Source organism: Eublepharis macularius, chromosome 4 (assembly GCF_028583425.1).
Source record: "Eublepharis macularius isolate TG4126 chromosome 4, MPM_Emac_v1.0, whole genome shotgun sequence".
Lineage (NCBI taxonomy): Eukaryota > Metazoa > Chordata > Lepidosauria > Squamata > Eublepharidae > Eublepharis > Eublepharis macularius.
This window is the reverse complement of record NC_072793.1, coordinates 164,543,955-164,553,440: the sequence shown is the minus strand read 5'-3', so window position 1 is coordinate 164,553,440 and position 9,486 is coordinate 164,543,955. Positions and strand designations below refer to the sequence as shown.

At 42.7% G+C, this 9,486-nt stretch overlaps 1 pseudogene; it reads left to right on the top strand.

Annotated features, from left to right (window-relative positions):
* Positions 1-59, top strand: LOC129329490 (U6 spliceosomal RNA; annotated as a pseudogene).
* Positions 60-9,486: the final 9,427 nt, after the last annotated feature.

The window sequence follows — 9,486 nt, the reverse complement described above, 5'->3', positions numbered from 1 at the left end:
GTGCTTGCTTTGGCAGCACATATACTAAAATTGGAACGATACAGAGAAGATTAGCAAGGAAGATCTTGAACTCTGTGCAGGGGTAGGGGAGAGAACAACGGATCCTGGGCACTAGTGACACAGCTTATTTATGGGAGGGGAAGACAGAACTCGGGCAATTACCCTTTGTGTGAAAATGAACGGAACGGTGAATAAGAGTTTTGGAGTTCGTGTCGATAGCAAAACTTGCTTCACTAATTAGAGAAAATGGTTGAATGGAAACTGTTTATAGACTTTTCACATGAAATAGATAACAATGATTTGATGATATCTGGATTTATGGATTAATAATTATGAACAATAGGAAAAAGGGCTCTTATTTTTAACATAAATTAAGCGAGACTTTGAAAATGATATATATTTGTTGCAGAGAAAATCGGAACTCAACTTGTAGTTTAGGTTTCCCCCCCATCTTTCTATTTTGTATCTTTTTATTATTATTAGTTGCTTTTGCTGTTATATTTTTATGTTTATATGTGTGCTGTTAGTTTGGTTTTTTTAGATCATTAGGTTTTTTATTAATCTTTTATGTTTACTGTTTATAGTTTAAATAAATTTACAACTGAGAGAGAGAGAAGTGTCCCCATTTTCATCTGTGAAATGTTGGACATTCTGGAGTTCTACACTCTCTCCCCAGGAGCCTGAAGGGCTGTGTTCTTAATGATCTCTTCAGGTCCTTTCCAGCATTATGAAGGGAAAGAAAGGATGGGATCCAGATACCTTTCCAAGGTTCTGGCATCTTAGATGGAAGAGAGTCAGATAAAAGACAGATCTCAGGTGCCTGCCACAGACTCTGCTTGCGAGACCCCTCAGTTCCCTGACGGTACAAGCCAGCAAGTCATAGTGGTTTTTATGCTGGACAAGAATCTGTGAGGTTCCAGGTTCAAATTCCACTGCCATGGAAGCTTGCCTGGTCACCTTGAGCCAGTCACTTTCGCTGAGCCTACTTCACAGGGCTCTTGCTGTGAGAATAAAATGGCGGAGAGAATCATAATGTTGTTAGCTGCTTTGGGCTGCCACTGTAGAGAAATGGCAGGTATAAATGTCTAAGCAAATAAATATCCTCCGGACCGTGTGTGTTCTGCTAGTACATGAAAGAGCCCAAAAAGGTTGAGGAGGGAAAGACTAAAAATAAACTTCATTTTGTTTAAGGAACAATAAGATATATGCCCTTAAAAAATAGCAATAGCACAAAATGTTGGAACTCATCACATGTACCTTATCTCATATCAATTATAAAAAAAAGCCTAAATATATTTTGATGTGCTGTCTTCATTGGGGGCCCCTCCCCAAATAATTCAGCATATTCTTATGTTGAAATATGTGCAAAAAATTTGTAAACAGAGATCTCACAGCTTTAATGAATTCTTTGTGCAATCACTACAGAATATAAATAATACAAATAAACTGAATGTCTTCTTAGATTATGGATAGCCAATAGTGCTTTTTAGGCTAGGTTTCAATGATGCCAAAAGTGCAAATGTTTTTTTAAAAACCAGAAAGAAAGAAGGAGACATTAATTAACCAAATTGGGGGGAAAGTACTGATTGCAACAGTCAGTCTACTAGCTAACTGGCTAACAGTGCAGTCTTAAACAGAGTTACTCCAGTCTAAAATGAATGAAATCAGTTGTCTTAGTATGGAGTAGGATTGTGCTGAAAGTTACCTTGTGTCCCCAGCAAGGGGTAAAATGTCTTGACAACACATGTTTGGCTATACCTAACCCAAGAAACAACTAACAATAAGATAACCTAATGCAGCATCTCTACTTTAGATGTTTCAAGGAAGGAATCAAATCTGTGGACTTTACTACTATGTACGATGTGTGTTCTCTGTTATCTTATTCTCAACGCATTGTATTTCTGCTTATGTAATACCATTTGCTGCTTTTAACACATCATGTTTAATACTAATACTTTGTTCAGATGTCTGCAATCCCAGTCCTATTGCACTGCTTATTAGATGTCTCATCTTAGTAATAACATTGGGTTACATGGTGTAATCCACCTTGACTCTCCGAGAGAAAGATGAACAATAAACAATGCAAGTAAATAAATATATCTACAAAATTGTACTCCCGATTTTAAAACTTACAAATAATCACAAGGCCGAATATCAGTATGAGTAATAATAAAAAGAAACAGCCTCAGCATTACAAACCATAAAATGCAACATTTCCCAGCCAAATCAGGATCCTGCAGTAATTTGAGATCCTCAATGTTGCTGTGTGGCTGTGGGGAACATGAGTTTCATTTTAAAATGTCACGTCTAGTGTGGCTGGAGGGAACCAAGACCCAACTTGTTTAAAAGCATCATGATTGTAAAACATGATGGTGCCCACAAGAGCCCAATTCAAAATATATAAATGAAAAGAGCTCTAGTTCTATAGAGAACCAAGAGATTAAAATCTCTTTATGCCAAGATTCAATTCACCCTTCATCACACATGCCTGAAGGCCAGGAAAGGACAGTAAGACATACTCAATACAAACTCAAATTACAACAATCAGAATAAGTGAGAGATGTGATGACTAGCTGCCTAGAACTGGGTTCCTTCAGGTCCTTTTTAGGTGAAGGGGAAACACAGATGTGGAGACAGCCTTTCCCCAAAGGCTAGCCTGGGCTGTTCCTGCCACAGTCTTACCTGCAGGAGTTCAGGAATTGGCTGTAGACATTTCTCCGTGTTCTGGATGTGACTTTCAAGAGACGGGAGTTTCTGGCCAGGTGCTCATCCTTTTTGCTTGCAGTCTCCTCCTCTGCTGTTCCATCTGGGCACCTGCTTCTCTTGGTCTTCCAGAAGTTTGCGTAGTTTTCTGAATCACAGTTTCCTCTGTGCAGCAGATAAAAAGAGGACAAAAGGAGACCAATGCCCAGAAGACTTCTGGCTCTTGCTGAGGCAAGAGGTGGCTTAATGGAATCCTTTTGAAAAAGCCCTTGTGTCTGGACCTCTCCTTGTTTTGATTGAGAAACAGTCTCCTCATTTAAGGAGGAAAATGAAGAGCTGCTGGCCACCCCTGCTGAATCATAGGGTCGGAAGGGGCCTTACAGACCATGCAGTCCAACTGCCCATCCAATGCAGGAACAGCCAAAAGCACCCACAACAAGTATTTGTCCAACTGCTCCTTGAAGATTGCCAGTGGGAGGGAACCTGCCACATCCTTAGGCAACCAATTCAAGTGCTGAATTACACTTAACAAGTAATTACAGATTTTTTGTTGCAAGTTCTGTGAGAACCACAAGGCTGTGCTGCTCACTCTGTTCATTTGGCTTCCCCGACTTCTCTGTTCTTTGGAATTTGCCTGCAGAAAGGTACATTTCTCTTTATGCCTTTCCCTTTTTTCTCCTAACCTAAAAAGTTTCCAACACCATTCTTGTGCTTATATTGAAGGATTGTTCCAGATGTCCTTCTGGGTAACTGTGGGGTTGGACTAGATGGCCCTAGAGGTCCCTTCCGACCCTATGATTCTGTAATAATTCATTCTTGATTGCTTATTACAGTGTTAAGTATCTGTATGCCAGATTTGGTATCTTTTCTGTTTGCCTTCTAAACCCAACAACTGGTAGGAGGGAAATCACATTAAATGAAGAGAAATTTGACTATCTGCAAGAAAATAAGATTTACTGCAGATTCCTCCACCCCCAGCAGATTTTTCCTTCAGCTGAAATAAAAGCAATATGGGCGCTGTTACCATAGAATCATAGAGTTGGAAGGGGTCTTACAGAACATCTAGTCCAACCCCCTGCCTAATGCAAGAACAGCCTAAAGCAGTGATGGCAAACCTTTTTGAGCCCGAGTGCCCAAACTACAACACAAAACCAACTTACTTATTTCAAAGTGCCAACACTGCAATTAAACCTGAATACTGAGGTTTTAGTTTAGAAAAAACAACTCATACAGTTGTCCGAACAAATTAACATCTCTCTCACTCACTTACTCACTCAGGAGCCATAATGAAAATAAAGCAAGTGAAATCAAAGCAGCTTGCCTTCCTTTACACCAGCAGCCTAGCTTGCAAGCTCTCTCTCCCTCCCTCTCTCCATGAATGAAAGTAAAGCAAGTTAAATCAAAGCAGCTTGACCTCCTTTAGAAAGCTGGCTGCTGCCTCCGCTTCCTGCTAAAGAGACAGGCAGCAGGAGGCAGTTGAAAAGGAATCACGTGGGCAGGGCCAAAACCCACGTGATCTCTGTTCAGAGGTGCCAGAACCATTCCAGCGGGTTCTCCCTCCAAATGAGCCCTGGACCCAGCGATCCAGCAACCTGGCTTGCGTGCCCACAGAGAGGGCTCTGTGTGCCAGCTGTGGCATGCATGTCATAGGTTCGCCATCACTGCCCTAAAGCATCCCCAACAAGTATTCATCTAGCCGCTCCATGAAGACTCAGCAACTATGCGAATAACCGTGCCCAACTAACTAAAGTAATTATGCAGAATCCTCAAACTCAATTCAAAAGAACTTTTAAATATCATTCAAGAGTGCAAATAACAACAACGTGTTCCATACATACATATGTTAATTTCATTCAAATATTCAATAATTCCTTATATCCAAACATATTATTGCACATCCCACTAGGAAAATTCAAAAGATGTAACTGCTGACGGGATCGCCAGCAAGAGGTGCCCGTTCCGGATTCCCCTTTCTCAAAGCAGTTACTCCTATAAGATACAAGCATGAAATATACATGAAACATACACAGTCATTATACAGAGATCCTGAAACATTCATTAGGATATTCATACTCACAATTACCAATTTGATTGATGTTAATTCTCATTAGTTACTGTAAGGTAAAAACACATCCAATTCTTGCATTATAATTTCCTACACCTATTAAAATCCATCTTTATGAAAATACTTTTTTTATAAAAATACTTTTTTTTAAAAAACAGTCCTCATACTTACAATCCTCCAGTCAAAAGATTTTCACGTGCAAAGTGCAAAGCTATAATTCACGAAGTGGCGTTAGCAAATTCTTCTCCCAACATACAGCTGTGAAAGATTACATCAATCAAGAGTATATTAAAGATCCTCACAACTCTTAAAGTGCTAGTGCTCCTAAAATGTCTCATAAGAATGCTGCCAGGTCAAATGAATTATTCAGACCCTTTGGTTCCATCGTGTGCAATTTAAACGTCCACCATGCCTCCTGTTGCAATAGGTCCCATTGTGACATGGCTGTATCTTTGTGATGACTCTTATATAGTATAGTATACACAAAGTCATTTTCAGTATGTCCCATAGCCTTGAAATGCGTTACCAACGGTGCATCCTCCACATTCCTTCGTAATCTGGATCGATGTTCCTGTATCCTTATCTTTATTACACGTCCCGTGCATCCCACATACATTTTTTTACAAGGGCACATAATTAAATATACCACATTTTGGCTGTTACAATTGGAAAATTCCCTCCAATACAATCCTAAGCCCTTCATTTGATGTGGTGACATAACAAAATCACACATATTGCATTTGCCACATTTATAGTGTCCCTTCGGTAGTCCTCTATTCCCAGTTTTTCCTATCATATCAGTGTGTACTAGTTTATCTCTAATACTCTGAGTCCTGCGTAGTGCGATGAGGGGTTTGTCTTTACAGCCTGGCAAATTTTCCACTAGGGGCCAGTATTTCCAAATTATACTTCTAATCTGTTTCGTCAATGGTGTGTAGTCCAAAGCAAAACAGAACCTATCCTTCTGTTCCCTTTCAGTACCCTTGAGCACCTCCTGCCTGTCCCTCCGTATAGCTCTACTCTTACCCAGACCAATAACCTTGGCTGGGTACCTTCTCTCTGTAAGTTGTGCCCTTGTAAAAAAATGTATGTGGGATGCACGGGACGTGTAATAAAGATAAGGAACAGTGCAGCGGCTGCTCAGTTGCCTCCACATGACAGGAACACCTGAAACTCCCTTATACTGAATGAAACTATTGGTCCATCAAGGTCAGTATTGTCTACTCAAACTGGTAGTAGCTCTTCAGGGTCTTCGCAGAAGTCACTTGCATCTCCTACTATCTGGTCCTTTCCACTGGAGAGGCCTGGGATTGAACTTGGAATCTTCTGCATGCAAAACAGATGCTCTACCACTGAGCCAGAACCCACAGCTGACCAAAGGGAAAGTATTCTGTCATTTGAATAAAGACTTAATGTGGGGAAATGGACAGCTAAAACTCTGCATGGCATAGAGGTCAAGAACATCCCCTGGTATTTGCTGCAGATCAAACTGATGCCAAAGGGACTAAGGGACCAGTTTAAACACTGGTGACCAAGGTGTAATTTTTTCTATGACATTTGCCAGCTGCCAGTTGGATTTGAAATCTTTCTGGATTAGGCATTTGCAGACGAGAAATTCCAAGTCCCCCAGTTCCCCCCCACTTTCACAGACAGTATTCAGTGATGCAGACCCCAGAAGTTGTGCCCACACTGCAGGGTCACCAGATCCATCAGGTAATCCAGACAGATTGGGCACATGACTTCCTCTTCAAGATTCACTGATGAGAGGAGGCCATATCACATAGTGTTTCTGTGGCTTGATTGATAGAAGAAACAAGTTTGGGGACTTGAATGAAAACAATAGGATGGAAATAGGATATACCGAATATGCACCCTTGAAAGTATTGTATAGGTACACAGAGTACAGAGGATATGACCTGAGTCCCCTTTTTACTACCCTATTGGGTAATGTCCACCTCATCTCTTCAAAGCTTACTGGCCCAGGGGATAGTAACTCAGATAGGGCAAGGGTATGGGCAGAAAGAACAAGGAACAGGACAGGCATCTGTTCATGGTCTCCATGTTACCTAGACAGTGGAAGGAAATGAACTGAGGATACCTAACCACCTCATTTAGTTTCCTGCAGTACTAGAGTGATATTCATTGATATTCATCTTGTTGCAGAAAGTTTACTGATTCAATAAAGCTGTGGTCCTTTACATATCCAGTAATTCCATTCCAGGGCCGATTCCAGACGGCGCCCTGCCTCGCGAAACGTCGCGCGTCGTTGTGCAGAAAACGCGATATATCGCGTTTTCTCACGCGAGTTTTGCGCGACGTCGCGCAAGAAAACGCGATATTTCACATTTTCTGAGCAACGACGCGCGATGATGCGCGACGTTTCGCGAGGCAGGGCGCCGTCTGGAATCGGCCCATGTCTTTGCACAAGCAACACTTGACTATTTAGAATATGGAAAGCACAGAATATTGAATATACACAACATTCCAAGAGTGCATTCTCTATTCCAGGGGGCGATAGTGTGTGCAAGAAGGTTCACTAGGAGATGCTCATAGCCTGCCGGATCCTGCAGTGGCCATCCCTCACCCTCTTAGGGCCACAGCTGCCGGCGAAACGTCAGGAACTACAATGCCAAGACCACGGCTATACAGCCCGGAAAATCCACAACAACCATCGTTCTCCGGCCGTGAGAGCCTTCGACAATATATCATTCTATGATTATTTCAAAAGGGTTTTCAGTTTTCCAAATACAGCCACTGGAACTGTTTTCTAAAGGAAAGATCAGCACGGGGAGAGAAGATTTTAAACCCTTTTATGCCAAAAAGACTTTGTCCTGAGTTTTTATTTTCGAGCAGGAAAGCAGCGTGGAAAGAAAGGGCTATAAAGTCCAGTGCCGCTCAAGTCACATTCTTGAACTTCTTGAACTTTCAGGATCCAAGACGCAGTAAAACATTAGATTGTTTTATTACTTATTTACCCAATCTTGGAATTGGTACTCTAGAGACAGGAGCAGCAATTCTAAATGTTTCATAAACAAGATCACCTCCCACTAGACTTGCCAGTAAGCTGGAGAAAAAAATAATAACCTGTCCCTTAAATAGAGGCTTAATGGGAAGTTATTTACCAGTGGATGTTATTTACCTCCAGGCCATAAAAGCATCATCTGCCCATTTCCACAAATCAACTTAAAGGAACACATTTTTTCCCTCCAGATTGTTAGCAACCCTCCCTCTCACTGACGGTCTGACTAAATGTTACAGCATCCTTGTGTCAACTGCCATTAGGCCAAGTGTCAGGTCCCCCCTCCTACCGGGAGGGTAAGGAGACCTGGCACCCTACTCTGATGTGGGCTGCGTGCTGAGCCATACCCCATTGCTCTAGCCTGTGGTTGGCCCTTTCCAACCTATCCATCACAGCCTTGCCATCATGTCTCCGGCTGTGGCAGCATGGTTACTATGGACACCAGCATGGCTACAGCCTGTCTAGTCTCCCTTGGGGTTTTTTGTCTGCCTCCTGGCTTCTACCAAACCCTTTATGAAGCAGGCTAATGGTGCTGTACTTCCGCTGGTCCCAGGATATTTCTGCCATGGCACCCCTCAGGATTGTGTGGTCCGTCTATGTAACGACATGTGGTCACAGGCACCTCTTATTACTAGTGATGCCAACCTCCAGGAGGGGCCTGGAGTTCTCCTGGAATTCCAACAGATCTCCAGACTATAGAGATCGGTTCTCTGGAGAAAATGGCAGCTTCAGGGGGCAAGCTCTATGGTATACCATAGATTCTAGAGGAAATCCCTCCTCAAATTCCCCCATTTCCAAGGCTATAGTTGACAGTCCTACTTATTACCCTTTGCCTTTCTTTCCCCCGCCCTTTTATGGATAAATTTAAAATGTGAGTTCCTTGGAAAGCAATAAGATTTTCCTTATGCTACTCTGTTAAACTCCAAGTTACATGAGTGTAAAAGGAACATAATATGAAATAATTATTCCCTTTTGCCAGCATAAAATGCTGAAAGGGATTAGGACGTGGTATGGACCCTCAAATTCTAGGAAAATTATAGGAGCGCCAGTGTTATGTAGTGGTTAGAGTGCCAGACTAGGATCTAGGAGACTCAGGTTCCATTCCCTGCTCTGCCATGAAAAGAGAGTTGCCAGTCCACCGGTGTGTGGGGGGGGGGATCCCCCACCCCCAGCCTCCATCTCCCGCCACCTCTTACTTGGCTGGTAGGGGAGGAAAAGGTGTGGGAAACGGGCCTGGGAACTCCCCAGTGTGCTCCCACATGCTCTGGAGCCTCCCTTGTTGCATCATTCCCAGCATGACAAAGAAATGAAGGCCACCACATGGGGCTATTTTGCTTAAAATTCAGCTGAGGTAAGTTCCTCCTGTGTGTGTTCCCCAAATGACCCCCCCATCTCCTGGTTTGGGCCCCGGGGAACCTGGCAACCCTACCTGGAAGCTAGCTTGGTGACTTTGGGCCTGTGTCACCCTCTCAGCTTAACCTACCTCACAGGGTTGTTGTAAGGATAAAATGGAATGATGTAAGCTGGTTTTAGAGTTATCAGCTCCCCAGTGGAGGCAGGGAATCCTCATTCCCAGCCTCTTCCTCTTCCCTCCTCTCACACAGAGACAGAGGAGGAGTCAGGAGGTGTTCCCACCTTGAAGAGAGACACCTTACTATCATGGAGTTATACATACAAGCAGATATAAATGCAGCGCCCC